Raw genomic sequence first — 24,160 nt, 5'->3', positions numbered from 1 at the left:
ATACATGCCCTCTCTCCACCCATGCCACGAGACACCGGACAGCAGACAGAGCACATCTGTACGGAGTGGACTAGACGTACCATGAGGCACACTGCCAACCAGAAAGTAATAAAGTCCAGAAAAAGAAACAACGATCAATCCTACAGGAACAGATTCCTCTCATATGGTGACAAAAGAAATCCCAAATAAGAGTCATTATATATACCAATTAAATTCTTTAGCTAGAGCAAAAAAAAATATATTATTTTAATGGAGAAAAAACTAGAACATTTGGTTAAAATGTTCTCACAGAAATGTTAATTACCACAGGCATTAAGCAAACGGAAATCAAAGCCTACCATTTGTTGAGCACTTTGAAAAGTTTTAATGCAAAAAACGTGCTTGAAAGAAACCTTCAATTTTTCCTCATGAATGAAAGCAAATCCCTGTAAATGAAGCCTACATCTATCATGCTGCTAATCAGTCAGCAGCCACAGATGTAATCCATCAATCAAAATCGTTCCTGTGCAAACTTTCCATAAAAGATAATGGAATTAATTTGGTTTGCTGGATACTGAAACGTGAAAAGATGCCTGCTCTGTTATTTCATCTTGGAGCCCCCCATTCAGAGACAACAATAATGCCAGATGTAACTAATAGAAGTTACCCTCACAATACCTCCCATCTTCCACCCTGTGTTATTCTTCGCTGATCCTTCAAGACTGAAGAGTTGTGTAAAAGAAGCTGGGAGTTGCTGCCTGACTCCTGCTTTTGGGCACCAACCTGTCCCCTAATCCCCTGCCTCAGCACGAGGGCAGGGAAAGCTTTGCTCCTGTGGGGCCGGGGAGCCCTTGAGGCAACGTGACAAGCAACCCATGTCACAGGCACCCAGAACACATGTACAGCTGCCTGAGAGCTTTAATCATACCTGCTGTAGCACTCAGCCATAGGAACTGAACTTGATGCTGACCAGGAACGTGTCTTACAGACAGACCTGCCAGAGAGCATCTGGATGGACACTGCCCTGGGCCCTGCTTACCCTCCAAGAGATGCTAAGGCCAGTAATAAATACTACCTCATTTACTGAAGGCTAAAACCTAGAGAAGCATTCTGGGTGAGGTAGCCTCATCAGAACTCATTTATAACCAACCCCAAACAGATTTAAAGCTATTTAGGGTTCATCATAAAAAGAAAGCACTGACTGGTACTCTGAAACTCATGAAAGCAAAGCATCTAGTATTATTTCATGCTCAACATACACACATACATATGAACATATAAAGGCATGTATTTCTTGTACTCCTGTGACACATGAGGATAATTTCCTGAAGCTAAGAGCATTGTTTTGGGGTCTATTTTTGGTAGTCTGTAGAGAATCTCACACTGACACACTCAGATGACAAACAGTTTGCTCTGCATCTAAATACGTTTACTCAACTTCTGCTCTCAGATGCACGTATGCAGTTCTTCTTGTGGTCATAATGATTTGTGGTTCTGTACAATATTTACCCTATGAACCAGAATGATATTAGAAGAGCAAATTTTGTTTACTTTGTAAGTTATACATTACATTTTCTATTACCAGAGGAAGCTAGTATGGTTTCCTGTGTAAGTATGCAACCCATACTCCAGAATATTTCAAGTTATTGATGATCAACAAATACAAGTTAGCCTATAACAAATTGCAAATAAAGGCAGAACATAAAAACTAAAACTTTCAGCAATCCAGAAATGCTGATACTACAAAATTTGGGTTTGTTCTAGAAGGAAACATGCTATGTTTTTATAAGATATTTAGCAAAAATGAAATTTTATTTTAACTGCTGCCCTGAAGAAAACAAGTCTCATCACTTTGATGGAACAAACATCCTTTGAAGGAACAAACCAGACTTTCTCCAGTATTTATGAGAAAAAGTCAGATCCTTTCAAGTATATGAAAAGGTAACCTATCTCCATCTCCTCGTATAGAATTCTGAGGAAATGATGTAAACATTGATGTAAACTTTGCTTTTCATGCCAGGTGACATCCAGGTATTTCTCCTATGCTGGAGAGAGAATCCAGAGCAATCTACTGCTTAGAGGTCTACTTCTGCATTAAATTATGTGCATACAGCTGCTCCCACTAACATAAAATACAGTCTGAATAATTTTCTGTATGTTACCTTGCAGAGGTGCATATCATTTAAGTAACAAGAATATTTCATTCCCTTTGACAACATATTTGTTGTTGATGCTGTTCTTGGTACATTAACATTTATATATGTACTCTGGTCAGTGTTTCTCCTGTAAGGGAAGGAAGCTATTTTATTTTCCAGCTAAAGAAAATCTACAACTCTAAGATGATTTATGCACGGGGAAAGAAACCATTAACACAAAGGATGAAGAATGAGCTGATAATCACTCCCTTCTCCACAGTCCAGCACAAGGCTGGCAAGAAAAATTAAGATGACAAAGTCACTAATATGCAAAAGATAAAACAAAGTCTCCTAAAAATCACATGACATTTGGTTAAAAAGAAGAAAAAAAAAAGTAAACACAAGTGATTAGGACTACAACATATTCTTCGCAGTGAGAGCAGAGCTATTCCAGCTGTCCAGCCTTCCCTCAGACTCCTCTGCTAGTGCTGCCACAAACACGGCCTCTGAGCCTGCAGTAACAAGCAGCCATCCAGCAGAAAAAGGCACCTGCAGAGAGCCTTCCTGTGGCACGACCTCACCTCTCCCCAGGATGATTTTAAACACTCTGGCAGCCCAGTCAGACGTTCACAACCATCTGACTGATTTGGGAGATTGGGAGAGGGAGGATTTTCATCAGATACCCAATCGTTATAAGGGTACTAGAAATTTTGCAGAATCATTTCTAAATGGAAGCTGCTGGTACAGTGATCTTAGCTACTCAAAGTGCAAAGAACAAGAACAGAGGGGTCCATGAATCTAAATTCTCTAAAGAACAAGGCTTTAGTTTAAATTCAGTTTTCTAGAAGTTACCTCAACTGATGAAGCTTCTTCTACAGTCAGTGAAGAGGTGGGTAAAACTTTGGAGGGCAATTAGTGTTACTAATAGTCCATTTTAAGATGTGTAGATTGCCCCTTAGAAGTGTGCTTGTCTTTATTCACTTTATGAGGACCTTAGACAATTAATTACCTTATTTTGGGGTAGATAAAGCTGAGGAACCTGTGATTTTTCAATCTGCAAAGGAAAACTTTACAAGGAACAAGACCAAAGTTTATAGAATTGAGAGAGAGACATAAAGGGAAAGTGAAATTCATTCACCAGACCTGGGCCACCAAAGTGCATAGGCCAGTGAGAAGAAAGCCATCATTCCCCAAAATGCTAGCAGCCAGAATCTCAGTAGAGCTCTGAAAAATGATGGAGGTTCATCATCCTAAGAGATCCTGTCATTTAGAAGAATGGAGAATGAAATTGGTGCAACTTCTGGCAATTCTCACAATCCACTGTTTGACCTGTATGACTAGCTTTTATGGGGGGTGCAAGATGTGGATCATGATGGAGATGTTCTGCTCGGTTCTGTAAGTTTAGCTATATTACACACTGGTGTGATGACTGTCATGATTTGAGTCTTCATCACTTCCACACTATTCTCAGAGAGCCAAAGCTCTATAAATCAGATAAGGCAGAACTGCATTGCATGGAGACAAGATGAAGACATTGCCCATCTATCTGATTATAAACGTAACATGTTCTTTTTATGCAGAGTCTGCTGTCAGTATATATTGACCATGTTATATACTCACCACTGCCTTCCAAATCCTCAGAAATATGATTTTCCCTTTGGGATATTTAAGTAAAGTAAAAGTTCACCTTTAAAGCAATGTTAAGCAATAGCTTTCCATGTTACCTTCCAATGCATACTACCACTTCAGCCTACAGACGCTGTTTTTCCTTCAGCAGAGGATTTCAAGTTGTTTGACTATACCCTGTTTATTTTACACAAATTCTATTCCTTTCTTACAGATGGATACGATCCGTTGAAGACCTGGAACATTTTATCCCATAGCAAAACTCATTCAGAGTACCATCTGTTCTTCCTACAGGGGCACAGTAACGCCAAAAACTGTTTAACATTCCATAAATTAAGACCATATAATGGATAGCTCATTGTTAAAGGGAAGCAAGGAATAATTTGGAACCTGATGACAGATATTTTGCTGGGATTTTGCCTTATAAATAGTATCCAATGTATTATTTTTGGTTTGCTTCCTTAAAAACATCACATACTACATTAAGCAGCAAAGGCATGTCACAACCAGGACCATCCTAATGCTTGACTTTATCCCCACTTCCATCAGGGTCAGCAGGATCCTTTCTAATGACCTCAGGGGGGTTGCACTGGTCCAATGGGTTAGAACAGATTCACTGAAAAAACAGATTCTGTTCTCATTTAACCTGGTTTGCATTTGTTGCATCTGCATGATAAACTTCCTAAGAGAATAGAATTCAATCTTTAAGTTTAAGAGCCATTAAAATATCAATGCAACATCTATAAAATATGACATATGTTGCACTTACACACACACACACACCACTTCACTTATTGGTAAGAAACCCTAGCCAGAAATGTACTGTTACTTGTTATTCCTTTCTACTTCAAAATGCAGAAGTTTAATCAATAAAAGGGTTGGGCATAAAATCCTACTATGGCTATGTATCATTTAACATGAAAACAGCCTTATTTTGCCATCCATACAGAGAAACCACAATTAAATAGAAGTCTACCAAAAAAAAAAAAAAAAAAAAATGGAGCACGCAAAAGAAATCAATAGTGCTTAATTGGAAAAAAATGGCACTGCAAAATCCTCCGCCCAAGAGAGGGGCTGAGTGGCACCGTGCCCGGTGCTCCGGGCTGCCTGGGGACAAGCAGTCCTCCCTAACATGCAACTCTCGTCACACACGCCGGGAGCTGCGTGTGAGCTGTGCTTCTCCGTCCCAGTGCACAAGTTGCACTTCTTGAATCAAAAAAGTGCTATATGGCAGCGTGCTTCAGGACTTGTTGGGGAACCGGAGAAACCACCGACCCTGAAACTCTAAAAGCGGTAAGAATTAGCGTCTAAAGCTTGAGCTGTGTCTGTGGAGTTGTTACTTAAGACTACATCCGTAAGCTTATACAATTACTACCATCTCTTTGTGAAGCTCTCACATTGCTACAATGAAATTTGCAGAAGCAGCGCACTTCCAGCCCAAGCATTACAGTTCCCAGAGACAATGCAGAGACGTTTCCATCCCATCAGGTCCTTGGCGGTGGGGGAAGGGCAGGAGCGGTGGGGAGGGGGAAATGCAACCTGAGAAGTGGTAAGTGTGTCAAAATCCAAATTACTTGGAGATATTTTGCAGCACAATCATCCTTTATGCTTGTGCAGCTCGGCTCATATGGCTCACATTCAGCCTGTCACACCGAATCATTGCTACTTCTTGACTTGCATTAACAAAAACAAACCTAACTTTTGCTTCAGTATGTGAGGTAAAATGCTCCCCGAATCCACAGTCAAAAGGCCAGAAGCGGCATTAAAAATAATTGCTTTTGTAAGAAGCTCACTTCTGACGAGAAGTGAAAAAAAGCTCGGTGAAGTTCTGCCTAACAGCACTAGCACACATGTGTTGCTTATGGAGTATTTCGCAGAAAACCGTACTGCAAAAAGCTTTGTCCATACGCAGAGCAGATGCAGTCTTACCTAACAAAGCAAACCCGCCTCTACCTACTTAAGTCTTTAAATTGAATTAAACCGAAGATATTTAGCAAAAGTTTCAGAGTATCACGAAGAGTTAGAAAGTAAATCTGGAAAACAGAGTACAAAATCAAAGAGTAAACACAGCCAGATAAAATCTTTGCAACTAGCAGAAAATAAGGCACAAAGCAAAGCCAGCCCTCAAACAAAGTTATTTTACGCTTCTCCCAACAAATTTGCAACAAACGTCCAGTTAGGAAAGATTTCTGCTGACCTGTGGATGTGCAGCACTGTAGATGCAGTGAGTTTTCCTATCACCTTTTGTTCCCAGCCATGTCAGCTGTGCTCTGCTCCAAGTGCTGCTCACACTCCCAAATCCCCTTTTCCAGCTCTATCTTAGGAACTGCCCAGATTTTGTAGTGTAATCTGAGCAGGGAAGTACCATGTGCCTATGATATGGTTAATTCACTTTTTACCCCCCGCGATGCCTGAGGAAGCTGCCTCGCATTTCAAAGCTCTGCCTACGACCGCCTGACCCAGGTATGGCCAGGGCAGCACCGGGGCTGCCTCCTTCACATGCACGGGGCTGTTAAAGAGCTCATTCCCAAATTGCAAATCCCAGGACAGGGGCTGCACCCAGCCACTGATGACCACGGTTCCCCTTCCTGGGGTGCTTGGCACACAGAGGGGCCACAATGCCCCACATCGAAGGGAGCCAGTCCCATTGCCCAGGGCTACCACCACTGTTCTGGGGGCACCGCTGTCCCCGCAACCAATACAGGGCCCTTCATAGAGACAACTCTGGCAAGGCCCAGTGAGCCCCAGTGAAGCTCGGGCATCTGGTCTGGGACCTCTGGCAATGAAGACGTTAAACGGGGCATGCTGCAAGACTCCCAACCACTCCTCTCCAGTGCTGCCATCAGCTCAGTGAGAAACCCTCTCAGCTTCTTCTGTTAACAAAAGAAAGCTCTCCACACACAGCAACAAAACTTCTTTCTGTTAATTATTCTGTTAAGATTCTTCTATTTTCATTGGTCTACTTTTGTTTTGTATTTGCAGTCATATCACAGAATCACAGTGGCTGAGGTTGGAAGGGACCTCTGAGGACCACCCAGTTCAATACACACTGATAAGATCCCTGCCCAGCCGTCTCTTCTCCAGGCTAACCAGGCCCAGCTCTCTCAGCCTCTCCTCGTAGAATATGCCCCTGTCCCCTCATCATCTTCATAGCCTTCTGCTGGACTTGCTCCAGGAGCTCCATGTCCATCTTGTAGAGAAGAGCCCAGAACCGGGCACTCCATGCTTAATGATGAGAAGTCTGCACTGCAGAGGGGGAGAAAATGCCTCTCCTTCCCAAAGTCTGCACTGGGAAGAGTTAAACCAGCAGTGAAGCTGCCAAACACACATAGAGCAGCGTGGTCACAGAAGACAGAGCAGTCTTTGAGCCCTGTCACTCCCGCTCATCCAGTCCCAACCACACCATCAGGTCCTGAGCACAGCACACCAAAACCCGGGTGATTTACAACCAGTACTGACCTGGCGCAACTTTCTCCTCAATTTTTAGGCCTTGGAAAGGGAAAAGCCCAAGCAGTCAATGGTTGTGTTATTTCCCAACTTCCTTGAATGCAATCTACATGTAATCCCAGTGTCAATACTGTCAGTGTTTCAAACGCTCCTAAATCAAATTACACAGGAAGGCTGAAGGGGCATCCAGCCCCACTTGGCAAGGGCTCACTAAAGAAATGGGTGATTTCTATTTACGGTCTTGGACAAGCCTGGGCAGCGGGAGGGAACAGCTAGAGCTGCTTTCAAAAGGCTGAGAAGGAGCCCTTAGGAGAGATTAAAGGGGAGCAACAGTCAGGGATCTTGGAAAAGGAAGAATCTAAGACACAAAGATGGCCAATAACAGGAAAGTTCTGGGGGAGCTTTAATTCTTGTCCAGAAGAATGCAAAGCAATTTCTTGTAAGGAACCTGCTTTTTATAGGCTTGGCTTTGTAATACCTGCAAATACCTTGTGTGGGATTTTAATGATCCCATGATGCTTCTGAAGTTTTCCTTTCTTCAAACTCTAGGCCATTGGATAAGCAAGTTTATTCTAAAACAAAGGTGCCAGTTCCATCTTCCCCGGTGAATAATTAACTAAAATCAGTTATGTCTGAAATCAGAATGCATGTGAGATAAAACAAGAAATAACATACCCTATAGAACTACTTTAAAGAAAACTATAGTCTTCGATTATGCATTCAAGATCTCAATCAGCTTGCAAATTTGATCTTGATCAGTTACAATGGATATTGCTTACAAAAAAAGTAAGCAAAAGGAAGTGATCCCAAAGGATATGAATGGTGGCCACCAGACATCTCTCTTGTTGGCTGGTTGTGTGTGCGCTCAGAGCGCGGCCCTCTGCCAAGCACTGGCACCATGTCTGCTGTGTCACAGGCAGTGCTCCGTGGTCCTCACCCCATTCACACACGGATCCATGCCCCCCAGGTGTTGACCCCACCGATTTCCACGGACCTCAAGCCCTCTGGGTCAGTGACAGGCAGAGAGGACTGCGCAGCCGGGGCAGGTCACAGCTCGCTGCAGGAAGCCAGCCCTTCAGTGCTTAATTTCAGTAGCCTGCAGAACAGGCTATAATTTGCTGAAATGATGATTAATCAGATCTTATTTTTGTCTAAGGCAGTTAATGAACAGCTAATTAAGTATCTCAGTAATTCTGAAATAACAAAAGGATGCTGCCTGAGTGCTAACTAATAGCTACTTAACAGCTCCAGCTAGCGTAATGGTAAAATCAAGTCTGACTGAAAGGGCAGAAGGTGCGACCAGGATGTCCCTTCACCCACATTGTCACCAAGCCACCATTTTTCTCCTGCCTCAGAGAGCCCCTTAGGGCTACAAAACCCTGTTCTGAGCACTGTGCAGGCATGGAGCGTGCCAGGCATAGGGGCAGCCCCCGCAGCCCTGCCACTGCTGGCACCCAGGGCTTCGCTCTTTTTCACTGCACCCTGGGGCTGCAGACACCCCCATCCCAGCTGCAGCTCTGAAGAGGGCTCCAGCTGCTGCCTCCAGCCTGTCCCTGTGCCCATCGCTGCTCCTCAGGCCTGCAAGTGGCAAGGAGGAGCTGGGAGCGCTTGCAGTGCTGCATGGCCAGGGGTCAGCGTGTCCCCAGGCAGCCACCGCCCGCCGGCTCCGTGGGACTGTGACTGTCTTGTGCTTCAGTTCGTATCTTCTCCAGACTCCAAACAAACCCATAAAAGCTTAATTCTGATCATATAAATCAGGATAAGATTAAGCTATATAAACACAACTTAATGCGGTATCAAAGAAGCAAGGAATGATGTTTTTTAAAAAATACATTTTTTTCTTTTTTTTTTTCTTTATTTTTTAAAGCATTTCTTCAGTGGGAATAGTGCTGGAGCAAAGAATGCAAAACCATAGAAGCTTCCAAGAGGGAGGTCATGTGAAATTACTGTATTTCAAGATTTTTCCAAATCACTAACATTTTGATTCTGAATGCATTTGTAAGAATCTGCCAATGAACAATCTTTCATTGTCAAATCAGACAATTTTTTTTTTTCATCTTTTCTAACTGTCCTTCCTTGTTTCAGGTATTTAAAAAAAAATAAAAATAAAAGAAAAATAAGATGTGAAGAACTGATACCATTTCTGTAGAAACTTCAGCGATCTACAATGACACTGCAGATTTTTTCAAATAATAAAACAACCTCCCGAAAAAGAACAAAGAACATCCTTTGTTTCAGACAAAGAATTTCAGGAGAAACCACAAAATGTTCAAGCAAAACATTAAACATTTGATTTTCCACCCATTTTGCCAGCAGGCTAAGTTTTCCCATAGTTCTAATATCAGTGTCAATAAGGAGGGGAGGGGAAGCAGGTCAGATGGACTGCAGTCAGGCTGCAATCCCAAATCTGTGCTAATTGAAGGATAGAAACAGGATGTGATTTGCAGAGAGCATTTCTCTCCTTTAACTTAGTTTTTCTTTTCGTGAGGAAACAAGACCTACTTAACTTGCCCATCAGGAAAAATGCCATTGAACAACAGCTCGAAGAAGTTACTGGCCTTGTTGCACAATTATGGGCTCTGCTGCTGCCCGAACGCTTGCCTGCGAACACCTAACCCTGTGCCCCGTCCCAGTGACTGATACAAATGGGCTTGGTGCTCACAGGGCTAGAGCCCAAACATAAGGATGTCACTGATGGCAGATGTTATTGAGTCTCTTTAAATGAGTTTTAGGAAAGCAGGCTTAAAAAGAAATGGAAACATTTCATTTTAAACCCAGTGGAGACTGCTTTATTTAAAACACACACATGCTTGCCTGACACACACTTCGCTGCCTATTAAAACCCTTTTTCCAGTGCAGAGACGTACCTCACCCACGGCAGCACCTGGAGCCTAGCTGCACAGCGGGTATCTCAGTGCCCAGCCCTGCACAGTCACGTAACAAAAAGGCATTTCTGGCCTCAGAGACAGACAGACAGGGACTACAGCAATGTAACCAAAATTATAATCAACTGTGACACTGTCTAGTCTAGAGGTATGCTTCAGCTTCACGATTATCATCATAAAGTGCTCATTTATTTTTTCCACTGTTAACAGGATAGATGTTAGTAAAGTAAGTATATACCAGTGAGTTTCCTTTTTGCTTACCAGCATCTTAGTTCATTTTGTTTAAATTTAAGAACAAAAGTGAAGCACTCAAATGAACCTGTTTGCCCAGACTGAAGAGATGTTACTGCATGATCATGGTCTTTTACACATCCTAAATATTCAGACACTTGCAACACCCCAGGGCATAGTGTACTATGTCAACACTTTGAAAAGAATGCAAAAGTCTTAATAAAGAGAGAGAGAGAGAGAGAGAGAGAGAGAGATTGCTTATTCACACTCTTGCTGTTAACGTCTGCATTTTACCAAGGCCCACGAATGATTTCATACACTTTCCACAGGGCATACCCTTCTGGCTCAAAGCAAGCAGCTGTGCCAGAAACCAAACAGCACGTCAGGGAGCAGGCTGCAGCTCTGGTTTGCTCTGAAGGCACGCTGTGATGTTTCAGGGCACGCAGCAGTTCCTCTTAGCGAGTGGCTCCATTTATGCTATTTACCCGTTCAGGGCTGAGAGGTAATCCCCCAAATCAATCTGCTCTCTGCAGTATCAGGTTATATCTTTTCCAAGTGGCCGTCCAAGGTTTATGCACTAATCATACCCAGTCTTTCAAGATAATCGGATGTTAGATTACATTGATTATTTGATGGAGCTCCACACTTGAGGCGGATTAGTTTAGAATTGGAAAAACGTGACCAAACGTAAATGTTCTGGCAACAAAAACTGAGTAAGGGTGGTTAAAAAAAAAAAATCAGCGGGCCTGGAAGAGCCCCTGGCAAGCCTCAGCAGCTCAACAAGAAAGATCTCTTCTGATGAATGACTTCATCAAGCCACTAGCAAACCCGCCGTGCCTCTCCTGCCTCCCAGCTGTGCTGCAGAGCAGACCCCTGCCAGCAGCCTTGCACCCCACAGCAGTTCCTCCTGTCTTCCCTAACTCACCTCAAGAAGCAAAAAGACAAAGCCCAAAGCCAGCAGGATTATCTTCAATAGTCTAAGCAGTGGCTTGAGATAATCCACTTGATTTTGCCCAAAGCAATTTAGGAAGTGCTCAGAGTATGCAGGCAGCAGATAGGAGAGCTGCCACCTCCTGCTGGAGGCCACAACCACTGCCAGGGGAGATCTGGTGGCAGTCAGAGGGGACAGGTAATTGCCCGTGCCTGACCTCATCCTCGGGGCTTTCAGAAGGTGCAAACAAGGCCCCAAATCTCAGCCCGACTATTGCTGCTAGCATCGTCCCAGCCAGCAGTATGTTCTGCAAAGCAAAACTGTATCAAAAGTAAAACAAAATTGATATCAAAATTAAAATCTGGCAGCCCGTTCTCATGCAAAATCCATCACGGGTGATACATTTGTGGAGGACAGCTGGAAAAAATCCACGACGTTTAATGACATGGTAAAAGCAAACCTTGAGCAAACAACTTTAAATCATTTGAAATACTACTGCGAACGGACGGAACGTTACAGTGCTCACATGTTACAATAATTAATCATTTCCAAACAGTTGTTTTTAATTCCTTAAGAAAACACATCGTTTGCAGAAGTTGTGTGTTTGGTTTTTTTTTTTTGTCTTTTTTTTTTTTTTCCAGACATATATTTAAAGTAGCATTCTCCCATGAAAAGGATTCAGGCTCTGCAACACTGCAGAGTTTTAAAGGTATTCTGTCTCCTTCGTATCTAGAGTATTTATGACACCAACAAAACAGTATTTTTCCAGCTCCCATCTCTTCTTCTGGTAAGTAATCTGGTCTCCAAAGTCCCGTGCATAGTAAAGAAAAGCAAAAGTCCTGGAAGTTGTTTCTATAAAACACTTAGGATGGGACTGTCACAGAAACATGGACAACAAATTGCATTTTAATTTAAAAGGGAATAAAAATCTCATGGGCATCGTCAAAATCTCTTCCTACGCATGCATATCCAGTATCATCTTAAACGGTTCACAAACCCTCAGGTAACTAAGCAGGCCTGTCCTTTCATGGGTAAAATAGCAAATTAAAGTCTAAGCTATTCTGTCTGCACCACAGAGACACCCTTAAGGAGCCCAGCTGGTCCCAGACCTGGTGGCTGCTGCAGGGCACCGGTGACTTGTGAAATTTCCCAGAAGGAACTGTTAACAGGACCCGAACCAGGAGCAGGGGGAATAGGAGTCAAGCTGAAATTAAGGACAGCACAAACACAAGTGTGTGGGGCACATCTTAAACCGATCCCATCTGACAAACACGTTTAAATTGATGCTGGACAAAGGGCTCGGCTCTCGTTTCCGAGAAGCCCAGGGGACGCCCAGATGGCCTCTCCTGGAGAGGCTGCAGCAGGAGCTGGCTGAGGACCAGCAGCCGGCTGGTAGTCCCCCGCCACACGTCTGGCAGGACGGACAGAGCGAACATTCACTGCTGTACTGCAGACTCAGCTAATTTAAGTCAAAACAAAGGTGGTTTGAGCTAACCTGGCTGGCTTTGCAGTGAGGTAGATTAAGAACACCCACAAGACCCCTTCTGCAGCTCTGTTGGGGATACCGCCTTTGCTGGTTACAGTTTCTGTTTCCAAGAAGTCATGTATCTGAGCCCCAGGAATTGCTTTCTCTCTCTCTCTGCATCGCCAGTCTAGACAAAACCAGGTTAGGACCCTTCTTTGCCTAGCCATGTACAGGTGTAAGGGGTTAGCAGTCACTAAAACATTTTGCTGATACAGGAAGAAACGAGCTCCTTGTCTCCAAGGTTTGTTCACCAGAGTCAAGTAAAAAAAAGAACTGAACCAAAGTTTAATTCTAACAAAGAAACTCCCACCAAAACTGGCAGGACAGAAGCCTCTGGAGTGAGGAGGGACAACTTTTAAAGCTTCACTTTGCTGAGGAGCATGGCTTACCCTCCTTCATGACTTGTCCTCAAGCACCGGTTCGGCCAGCCCGGCTGTCGCTGCCTGCCTTCATTCACAGAAAGGAGGCCGTGCTGATGAGAGCCACAGGATCTAGAGCACCCAGCAGTGAATGTCAGCAGCATCTCCCAGTCTAACATTTGTTTCTGCAGCTGCCCCTGGGCTGGGGGTCACATCTGGACAACGAAGCCCGGGTGAGCTGCGTGCTCAGATCATCGACGGTGCTTTAGATTCTCCCCGAGTTTGGATTCGATCCACAGAGTTCATTAGCAAGCAAGTCAGACAGGAATGTATGACTCTTAAAGCAGACCAGGAGATGTAATTAGCACAACTTAATTTTCATGAACAATATATTAGGTTTGTAACATGCCAGAATGAAAGGGTAACACAAAGGGTCTGATCTTGCTCTAATCGTGTTCAGAAGAAGGAGCTGATCCAGGCCACAAATGAGCTGCAATTTCTTCATATCTAAGTGGGATATGTGTTTGTTTCAACCATTTTATTTCTTAAGAGAAGACCACAGCAATGTAACCAGGAGAAAACAAACCAGCCTTTGGAAAGCCCCTTTCAGAAGACTCTTTCTTTTAGCTCCTGAACTACACGAACATAGAACTGAGAAAGACCTCCTGGGATATTAAACCCAAGCCCCTGTTATTAAAGGCAACATGTCACATCCAGCAAAGAAAGGTTAATATTATGCCAATGAGCTGGCAGGAAATCCAAATTTCTAATGCAAGTGAATAAGGGGAAAAGCCACACAAAAGTGAATGCATGGGACCGTATCACTATATCAGAGCCTTATCCTAAACACAGGGGTTGTCGGTGCCTCTAAGAAGAGATAAGAGGCAGAGTCATTAAGGGTCAAGGTTCTTTGTGCCACTTGGGATCTGCATACAGACCAGTAACACATCAATGGAGCCCAGCCTCGGGACAGAGGAGGAAGGGGAGCCCCAGCAGGCACGGCACTGCCATCTCCCGGGGCAGCTTACAGCCCTGAAACAAGGGCTGCCTCCAGAACAAACACAGCACGGCCAGGGACTGAGGGCTGCTGATGCAGGAAGGAGGCAAGCAGCCCCAAGGCACTGATGGGCCAGCTAGTGGCACTGGTTTCTTCAGGGTATGACACTGGAAAGCCTGAAGGCAGCTGTAGGAAAGCACATACTCATTCAAGCCTTTCACCAACCACAAAAGTCTCTGAATATTTTAAGGGACACTTCTGGTTTTGCCAGGAGCAGATAAATGCCAGCTCTTACCCACAGACCAGGTGAAGAAACTCCAAGGCATGAGAAAATTCCCAAAGAGCAGTTTTAAAGAGACCGACATGGTAAATATTTGTCGCCTCCCAGAATAAAGGAGAGAAGGCAGCTGTGAAAAGAAAGCTTGGTTTGCTTCACAAGGGATGTAAAACAAGGGCTTGGGCAGTTCTGGCCACATGGAAATGCCCCAGTGAGGCCCTTCTCTTGTTGGGGGAACTGTCCAGCAAAACTAAATTTGCTCTTCCATGCTGCACAGCTGTGCGGGACAGAGGGTATTGATGACACTGAAATGTCCGTCCCACCGCCCACCATCACCCTTGGAAGGCTACCTACCACTCAGTGCACAAATCCAAGTAAAGGGAGCTTCTTCCAGCTGCACGTAGGTCAGATGAATTTAGGAGTCTATAATCCCACACAATGACCTGATGCAACTGAAAACGTTTTAAAGTGGACGGAGAGGTCAATGGACAGAAGGAAGGAGAAGAGTGAAGGATCTTTACAATCATGGAAACCAATTTGAATTAAAAGATTAAGTTAAAGCAAGCATTTACCTACTCCTTGTCCCAGCATAGCCTGCAAAGCAGCTTACTGCAGTGGGCCCACAGACAAGGAATCACAGAGGTGGCACCAGGACTGAAAGCCTCAACTGCTTTGCCACTGGTTTCTTGTCTTCACTGGAGAAGGTAAAAGGTTAGACTAGATGGTCTTTAAGGTCCCCCAACCCAAGCCATTCTGTGATTCCAGCTGCCGCACTGAATTCAACAAATCCTGCTCTGAGCCTTTGCCACAAGACAAAACACATGAAACGGTTACAATAATATGGCTGTTGAAAGACAAAGCAGCACTGGAAAAGGTTTGCCAACACACTAATGCCAATTAAGGGTGTGATTTTTGGATGACATTTTTATGCCAACACCAGCCCTATTAATGCTGGTTTAGCTGTGTCTTCAAAGCGATTCCACAGGTCCAGCTGATGCACCTTGGGAACCTAAGCAGGGTTTTTTTTGTTTTGTTTTTTCAAAAAAAAAAAAATTTTTTTTTTGGCCTCTATCCTCTATAGGCCCCATTCTGCCACTCGGGGAAAAATCTTTCATTTTAAAAATAGTTTCATCCACTCCACTACTGCAGTTAGTATTTTCTAACTACAGAGCTGCATCTTTCTCAAATAACTGGGTACCTATTCGCCATATACCAGTTGTTGTTGTCATTAAAACACAGCCTGACCAAGCTACCTGTAAAGCTGTGTGTAGCTGCATGTGGGCTGTGCCCACAGCCTGCGCTGCCAGCAGAAGGGCAAGGATGCCCAAAACACAGACTTCTATGTGGAAGAGCAGTGAAGGGGAGGATGTGGCTGCAGGGGGTCCTATTAGATAGTCAGAGGACCTGACAAGCTCCCAAGCACCACCTCTCCACTCATCACCTCTGGGTGGAAAGCAACAGCGAGGCTCAGCACTGCTACAGCTCTGCAATGACAGCACCTTTTCCTGTGGTACCAAAAGTCCCAAGAGAAATCCAGCGCTGCATGACACCCGTAAGCCCCCAGGGCCTTGCGGAGGGGCACAGACCGTGTGCCCAACCCAGCCACCTCCGGGCTCGCTCCCGCGGGTGCCTTGGCTCCAGAGACCAATGGGCTTGGATTGATGAGAGAAAGCGATACGATGAGGGGAGGCACGGGGGCACGGAACAGGCTGGGGCTTGCTCAAGCCCTGACCATGCCATGAGCAATTCTGCTGCTGGGGGCTGCATTGCTGCGCCCACCTCCCAGCCTGGTCCCCAGAATGTCCCCACCACAGACCCTGCCTTGCTCTCCCAAGGGGGCAGCCAGTTCATGCCCGGCACCGCTCTTTCCAGGAACCCAAGCACGCCGGCAGAAGCAGGCAGCAAGCACTTTCCTTTGCTTTCCCATCCATCTTCTCCCTTTCCTTTCAAACTTCCCGTTGGTTTTCGTTAAGCTCACATGAGGCCAGCGAGCCTGCACGACTTGGAGAAGGCTCCTACGGAACGGGTCTGCCAGATTTCCCCCACCTCCAAGTGACATTTGATTTGCAAACACTCCCACCGAACCGCAGGCTGCTCTCGCCTCCACCCAGGGAGTTGTTTTCAATAAAGCAACAGCCCCGAAACATCTACAGCAACTTTTTTCTTTCTTTTTTTTTTTTTCCTTGACAATTTGCCACTTTCAGAACAACAACAACAACAAAGAGAGGCAGAGAGAAGAGAAGCAGTGGAAGGAAATATTTGCCTATTTATCCCGGTAGCCTGGAAACGGCTCTGGAGCGCGTCCCCCGCTCCGAGGGGCCGGGGGACTCCCCGACAGCGAGCTGTCGCCGCGCTGCTCTGTCGCGACAGGGACTCCGCGCCCGGGGCTCCGCACTTACCGCACGGCTCCGCTCCGCTCGGGAAGGGGCGAGGGGACCCCGGGAGGCAGAGGGAGGGGCCGGAAAGCTGCGGCGGGGCTGCCCGGGGGGGCCGCCGAGCACCGGCACCGGGCCGGGCCGGGAGGCGGGCAGCGCCCCGTGTGCGGCGCTCACCTGCGGGGGCAGGCTCAGCACCCAGCTGAAACGGTGAGCAAAGAGCGGGGGTACAGCCCCCGCTGCTAACCCAGCCCCCCCGTTTGCCCCGGTGAAGCCCGCTCAGGCCAGCCAAAGGGGCTTCGACGGCGGGCGAGGGAGGGTTTGGGATTCCCTTTGGATTCCCTTTGTCCCGGGCTGCTTTGCCGGGTGGAAGCTGCCCCACGCTTACCTGGCGGCAGCCCCGGGGGCTGCAGTCCCACTCGTTACATCAGCAGGGCCCAGCTGGCGTATTTATGTGACCACACGGACTGTTCACTGACACCCGTCCTGGTATAAATCAGAGACTTTGGGAAGTCTCTGATTTGGGAAGAATTATTTGGGAAGAAGTCTTTGGGAAGAACACGTTCCCCACAGCACCGTGTCATCGGGAAAACACCCCTCAGAGGGCTGTAAGAATAACCCCAGGTGCCTCCCCCCTCGGCAGGCTCTCAGGCACAGCTGTCTCCCACACCTGGGCACCCATCGCACCCTGATGGGGACGCTGGGCCCAGCTGCCCCCGGGGTGGCACAAACCAGGCACAGGCAATGGGGACAGCCACCCAGCACAGAGGGCTGAGCATCCACCGCCTGGCTGCTGGCTTCACCTTCCAAGGGACCAGGAGACGAAGCAGCAGCTACTGCATGCTCAGAGCTGGTGGCTCCCAGCAGCGCCTGGTCACCTCCTCCCATCGCTGCCATGGCAGGGGAGAGGTCCCTCTGCGCCCTCCTTCTCCTCCTCCTGCCCTCTCCTCTCCTCCTCGCAGCAGTCGCCGCCCAGCCCGCAGCCTGTGAGAGGCAGAACGCGGCATTACCTGGCACCCGCAGAAACTGTGCACTGCCTCCGGCCCTCAGCAGCTCCCATTCACAGGCAAGTTTGAAATCTGCACAGGCAAAATGTGTGCACAATTACGGAAAAGTAGCAGTGTAAGAATTTCCATTTCTGAATAATGTGGTATCCTGTCTCTGACACGGCCAAAGCTTGGGAAAGTGGGACTGTCTTATTGTGCAATGTGGCAACGTGCGTGGGGACGGGGGCGCTGCCAGTCGCTGCTGGACACCCTCAAGCGATTGCAACTATACAAAATTATTGTGTAACTCTAGCCAAAGAGGAAAAAATGCTATTTACTTTGTGAGGAAACAATCAACCCTCCAAAAATGATCTTACACAGTCCTGAATTTCATCCCAAGGAGAAAGGAAAGCACAGAAAGAATAGGGGAATAACAGGCCGGGGGACTTGGATCTCTCTCCACCTCAGCAAAGATGCGATGTGAGCACTGCTGCTCTGATGGTGGCATTTACTGCCCCCTTAAATCATCTGGTGACAGTCCATGAGTGCCACTTGCTGCCACCCAGCTGCGCCACAAGCAGATGGGAAGCAGCAGAGCCAGCAGCAGCGTTTCATTGGGGCTTTGCACATTCAGTTTGTGGCTGGGCTGGGTGCGAGCGCCCATCTGCTGGCTCTGCGCCCCAGGCCCTGCATCGCACTGCTTTGGGAAACACCAGGAGAGTCCGCTGGAGTCCACCCTACAGCTGGGATAATCTGAAACAGGAGGTACAGGGGACTCCCGAAATCACAGCAGCAGTTTTTGCTGTTAACAGCTGTGATAGCTTCAGCAGGTCTGTAGGGCTAATGTCTTCCATCAGAGTGATTCACGCCCATGGAGGACACTCAACAAGCAGCCAGGAGCAGAGATCCTCTGTCACGTCTAAGAGGGGCACCCCTGGCTCTGTCAAATCTTTCAGGTTTCCCCTCCCCAAAATACCCAAGGACCATTACCTCCACTTGTGCTCTGCCAACACAGGCAACGGCACCAGGAGATCCCAATGGCCAGACCCATTTAGATGGAAGCTAAACGTCTTCCTTAACACCTGTACAACAGCATTCCCAGTGCCCTCACTGTGTCCAGAGATGAGTGAGTAGCTGCAGGGGCTGCACGGACACAGCGTTCACTGGTGCACCTTCAGGCAAGGAAGGGTGCAGGGAAGCTGTGCACAAGGTCTCAGGCTTGTAGCCAGAAGTTTACACCCAAGGACAGAGCTGAAGTGGAGCCACAGCACTGTCAGGGCAGAGACCCATGACAGAAGGACCAGACTCTGTCAGGAAATCACAGGCAGAGCAGGGCATAGTGCAGGGTCAAGTCACTTCGTCCCTGTACACACGGGTGTAAACCAGCAATAACAGATGCCCCGTAGCCCCAGAGGGAGGGCAGAATCTCCTCAGCAGAGCAGAGCAAAATGGTCACTATGAACCCATCAGCTCAGCTCTGCTATGCCTTGCCACAACACCACTCACCTGGATAAAGTTGGGAAGTCTTAAACCCAAACTGAAAGACGGAGTCCTACGTTGGTGGCCTGTCCTCAGGCAGTGCCTTCACTCAGTCTTCCCAAGTCGTGGCTCAGAAACAGAGCAATTTTTTTTTCTAATGTTGTAAGATCACTTAAAATGTTTTGCTTTGACTCCAAGTGACAGTGAAGAAATAATGCATCCAGGAGTTTATAAAGTGAAGCTAAAAGGAAATATCCATCATTTCTGAATGAAACAAAGCTGACAAAAAACATTGTTAGGGGACTGAAAGGGTAAGGCAGGCCGTGTGAATCCACACAGGATACAGAGCGGCCCTCATTGGGGGGATTTGCACATACCCACCCAGGGACTAGCTTTGGAAAGCTGAACTCACGCTTTGGAAGTCTGACTCAGGGCGGAAAAATGTCCTTTTGGACTTGCATTCACCCATTTTTCACATCTTCAGCAATCCTCAAACTCTGAGCCCTGCACAGGGCACCACAGGGCAGAGAGCTGGTGTTGCAGTCTCTCCTCCACAAGACGGGCAGGAAACCCAGGCCCCCAGGGAAACCTCTCTGTATGCTGTCGCTGAGCCTACAGAGCTCGACCCGCTAACAAGCAGCGGGAGCTTTCCCAAATGAAAGCTCCAAAGAAGAGGAATCAAATCAGGGGAAAGAAGGTGTGGCATTATTGAATCCCAGACAAAAAAAAAAAAAAAAAAGGCCTAAGCAATGATTTACCTAATTGCAGACCAGTGGGAACCACATCACCAGCATCCTCTGCCCCTTTCTTCCTGCCACTGCAGATTGTAGGAACTGTTTTCCCCACATCTGTTCCGTGACTATCTCTTCCACGTGGCTGTAGCATTCCCACTTTAAAGCATTACTACTTTGGCTGAATAACCACAGAACAGAGCCGAACAATTGTCAAGTGTGGGCAGACCCAGACTGAAATATTTTCTCACATGTTCTCATCCAACCACGTTTTTTTCAGAATTTGGGAAGATGTCACAAAGCAACAGAAAACAATGCCTTCTTGACCAAAGTCAGGCCATCCAGCAGCATGCCTGTTATTGCAGTGTACAGCTGGGAAGCACACGAAACATGCAGGTCACATAGAAATAGCTTTTAGTGGACGTGGCTGCTTTGAAATACCAGAGTGTCAATATTCTAACACATTTCAAAGGAAAGGAAAATTGCACAATTTAAAACCATCCCAATCCAAACAAATCAATTACAATGTGCGTCTGCTCTACCATCCCAGAGGAGAAAAGCTCATGCTGTTCTGGGGATTTCTGATCGCCAGGGCTTACAAAGATTTGCCATGGTTGTATGGTTGAACTCCTAGCAGGGGAATGCTGAAGGAACAGTTTACTAGAAGATGTGATGTGAGCATTAGCTACCCAAAGAGTTTAGGAGGAAAACAGCATCCCCCTTTCTTTCTCATCAGCCAGTTTTTCTGCAGGTATTTGGCCAAATTCACTACTCTGCTATACCCATTCAGTGCCCTTGGAGGAAATAAAGTTGCACATGTGAAACCGTAGAGCATAATTCTTCAAGTGAAGAGCAACTGTGCCCTACAGTGACTTGCTGTTAATTTAATGTACTGACAAACCACGAGCACTTATAAGCAGCATTCAATGAGCCATTCTTTCAGATTAATGAAAGTATCTGAGAGTTGTACCCAAACCAAATAAAAAAAGGCTCTTCAAGACAAATGGTAGGAAAACAATCTTTATCTTGGAACCTGTCTTGAAACTACTCCTTGTTCTCAGACTTCACCATCAATAAATAAATAAAAGAAAGCATGGATCTCATGGCAGACATGACTGCTTGTCCTGCTAGCACCCTTTCAGAAGAAAGCATGTCTGCAGTTACTGCTCCGCAGGGTGCAGAGCCCCTGTCCAAAGTCAGCACTCTGACACCAGCAAATGTCACCTAATTAATCAGCTTTTGGACCACGGATGCTACCAGGACAAATCCTCTGCCAAGGTCAGCCTCTTCCTTCATCCCATAGGCAGGTATGGCATGGCCCCTTCCAGGGGTTGTTACCTTCATTGTCATCACGTGTGATAAAGTTCCTGAGAAGCCCCAGCTCAGCATGTCCAACACAGGTCAGTTTGGACTGATTTCTGATTACTCAGTACTGGCTCAAATCTGACACTCATACATGTGTGCAGAGAGCAGGCAGAGTTTAATTTTCCCTGCTCACTCATGCTGGCCTCTCCCATTTCCTTCTGGCAATCCCAGTTCCTCTCATAGGGTTTTCTGTACCTGAACATTTTGACAGTGAGGAAGTCGAGGATGCAATTGAAACAATGAACTCCTCTTTGTTGTTTTCTTTTTTGAAAGTGTGTCAGTAATGACCTTGAAAGTTTGTGGAAAACAGATGCAGCTTTATCTCTTTTGGTGGTGGATGAACTGACTAATGCAGACTGTTAAAATCCACTTCGGATTTGCTGCAGCAAATTACATGCAGGCTGTAAACTAAACAAAACCCATGATAAGAATGACCACCAGCATGTTGCATTGTGTGATGTTACCCTCCGAGTGGTGCTTTGTATTTGGATTCTGCAGCATGCTCTTAATTTAGAAGGGGTAACAGCACTGAAATGTCAGCAGAACATCACAAATACTGAAGGTTGCCAACTAGGACCCAGAGCCTGTGGGCTCTTTCTGTGTGGGCTCCTTTTATGTGGGTTTCTGCACCCACATCCAACTCTGCTAGCGTCAGCGGGTCTCTCCGTGGGTGCAGAGATCTGTCAGCACTGCACCCAGCCTTGCTGGATATAGCACTAGGTAGGATGCAGGAGGGCAGCCAGTGTGAAAGCCCGGGTGGCTACAGGTTGGAAGAAGAAAGTAACTGTGGAGAAGTCCAGCAGCTGAATAGTGAGCAGGGCCAAAACACCCTCTGAGGCTGTACATGCTCTGAATTGCTTTTCTTGTAGAGCCACTTCGTTTTTCAAAGCCTGGAGTCCCCTTGTGGTTTTGTCCCACGTTGGTGTGTGGAACAAATTAATATTGCAAGACGGTCATTTACTTGGGAGCACTTACTAACAGGGCAAATAGGTGGCACAGTCAAGAGCAATTCAGAGCACAGGAGGAATTAAACATCAGGTAACTTCCAAAGAGCATCAACTGAGCAACTGGCAGGCAGTAACCCCAGCTGAGGGACTGAGGGCAAAGGAAACACAGGCAGCAAAGTGCCCGTTGGGCTGCCTGGGACCATCGCCTCTCATGGTCCGGCCAAGACCTGAGCTCAGGGCAGAGCTCTCCTGAGGGAGGAGTCTGCCCCATCTCCGTGCCCTCAGCAGCCACTGTGAAGCCAGGAGGAAAGGCAACAGTCCGAGCTGGGGGGATGCACCCCCACCTTCCAGCGGAGGAGAAGGGATGAAATTGGAGAGGCTGCAGGGGCACGCAGTCAGCCCCAGGCAGACAGTGCAGCTAGCTTTTAGCTCTCCCTCAACACTGTGTGAGCTTTTTTCCAATCCCCTGCCCTTTAGTGCAAGTGAGGACTTGCCAGGCTTTTAGTAAATTGCATCTTCTGTCATTCCTTTACTTACATGTTTAGTTTACTTACTTCCCAATTGTTGAATTTTACCTGTTCATCTTCTACTACCAGGAGCTTTTCCCTTCACACTAATATTTCTGCTCCCAGCAGCTTGCTGACTGACATTTGCACAACCACCTTCAAATTAACAGTTCTTCCATTTGCCAAGGTGGGCACAGATCTATCTCCTGCCACCATCAGAAGGAGCTGCTGCTGCTGGAGTCAAGTGTCTTTGCCCACATGTACAGTGCCCACAAGACAAAATTTTTCCAAAACCAGCATATGCTATGGCACACACAGCCCTGCAGGCATGTTCTCATACATTCGTATTTCTGCTCTTGTAAAATTTGGGGTTCACTCCCATCTCCACAACATTAGTTATCTGTATGCTTTTTATATGCACCAGCCTATGCAGGATCCCCTTCTTTCCTTTCCAAATTATAAATGAATTTTGTTGATATTTAATTGTATGCCTGAACACTTCCAGCTAGGTCCCAATCACTCTCTCCATTAACAACCATGGGAAGATTGTGTCCTCATCCCCAAAACAAGGCAGTACTTCCATCTGATATTTCTGTGTTTCATTGCATGTGAAGTACCATTTTATTGTTTCCCAACTTTCTGCTTTGCTATTTGGAGTTGCCCCCCCAACTTTTCCCTCGCCCTGAGTTATCAGAAAACTGCCAGAAACACACAGGCCTTCAAAACCAGGCAGAATCACAGACAAAAGCACCTCTGTCTCATCTTTAGTGCTCACAAATAAAGAGGGAAATGCTGTTCAAGCCTCCATTACGATCTCAAATCCCAGCAGCACTTTGTGTCACTTCCCATTGTTGACTGGAGCTGTTGCTTTGTCTCAGCTGCTCCACACAGCAGGCCTTGCTTAGTCCTCCCGTACGAGTTGCACACAGGAGCCTGTCCTAACCAGCACCCAAGTTTTTGTGAGGATTTTGGCATAACCCCAGTCACAGAGGCCCACCAGGACAAGGCAGAGACCCCACACCTCACGGGGGCCGCAGCTGAGCCCACACAGGCCAAGGCTACTGCCTGTGTGAGCAGGAGGAGCCTCTGCGATTGTGTACTCTCCATGGTATGCCAAATACTCCATGGTCCTCTCTGATAAAGAAGCATGTAAATCCTTGTAAGTTCACAAAGATCATGGTTTTCCTCTGGTGGCTAAATCCAATACAAACATTTGTATGCTGACCAAGAAACCAGGCTCTTCACGTTAATACCATCCTGGATTCCTAAGGACTTGTATACCTGCTATACAAATAAACTGCCCAGATAGCTGTTCCCTCAGCATTACCCCGGGCACCACTTGCTGTTTGCACTGCTCTCCTGAAGGAGCATGATAGACA

The 24,160-nt window shown here is 46.5% G+C and overlaps 1 protein-coding gene across 8 annotated transcripts in view; it reads right to left on the bottom strand.

Moving 5' to 3' along the window:
• Positions 1 to 24,160, bottom strand: part of FBLN2 (fibulin 2) — a 111,597-nt gene that overhangs the window by 86,444 nt on the left and 993 nt on the right. For 2 of the 8 annotated variants that reach the window (XM_038185838.2, XM_072044426.1), the window contains exon 1: positions 16,792 to 16,939. The exons of 1 other annotated variant lie outside the window; for it this stretch is intronic. The gene's annotated coding sequence lies outside the window, so the exon portion shown is untranslated. Of the gene's footprint in view, positions 1 to 5,937; positions 6,094 to 16,791; positions 16,940 to 17,155; positions 17,287 to 17,777; positions 17,971 to 24,160 lie in introns of those variants that run through there. 5 more of the 8 variants (XM_038185834.2, XM_038185841.2, XM_072044424.1 and 2 more) reach the window with 4 other exon arrangements.

The sequence above is a fragment of the Anas platyrhynchos genome, chromosome 13, assembly GCF_047663525.1.
Source record: "Anas platyrhynchos isolate ZD024472 breed Pekin duck chromosome 13, IASCAAS_PekinDuck_T2T, whole genome shotgun sequence".
In the NCBI taxonomy this organism is placed as follows: domain Eukaryota; kingdom Metazoa; phylum Chordata; class Aves; order Anseriformes; family Anatidae; genus Anas; species Anas platyrhynchos.
Note: the sequence above shows the minus strand (reverse complement) of the source record. Positions and strands in the feature narration are given on the sequence as shown.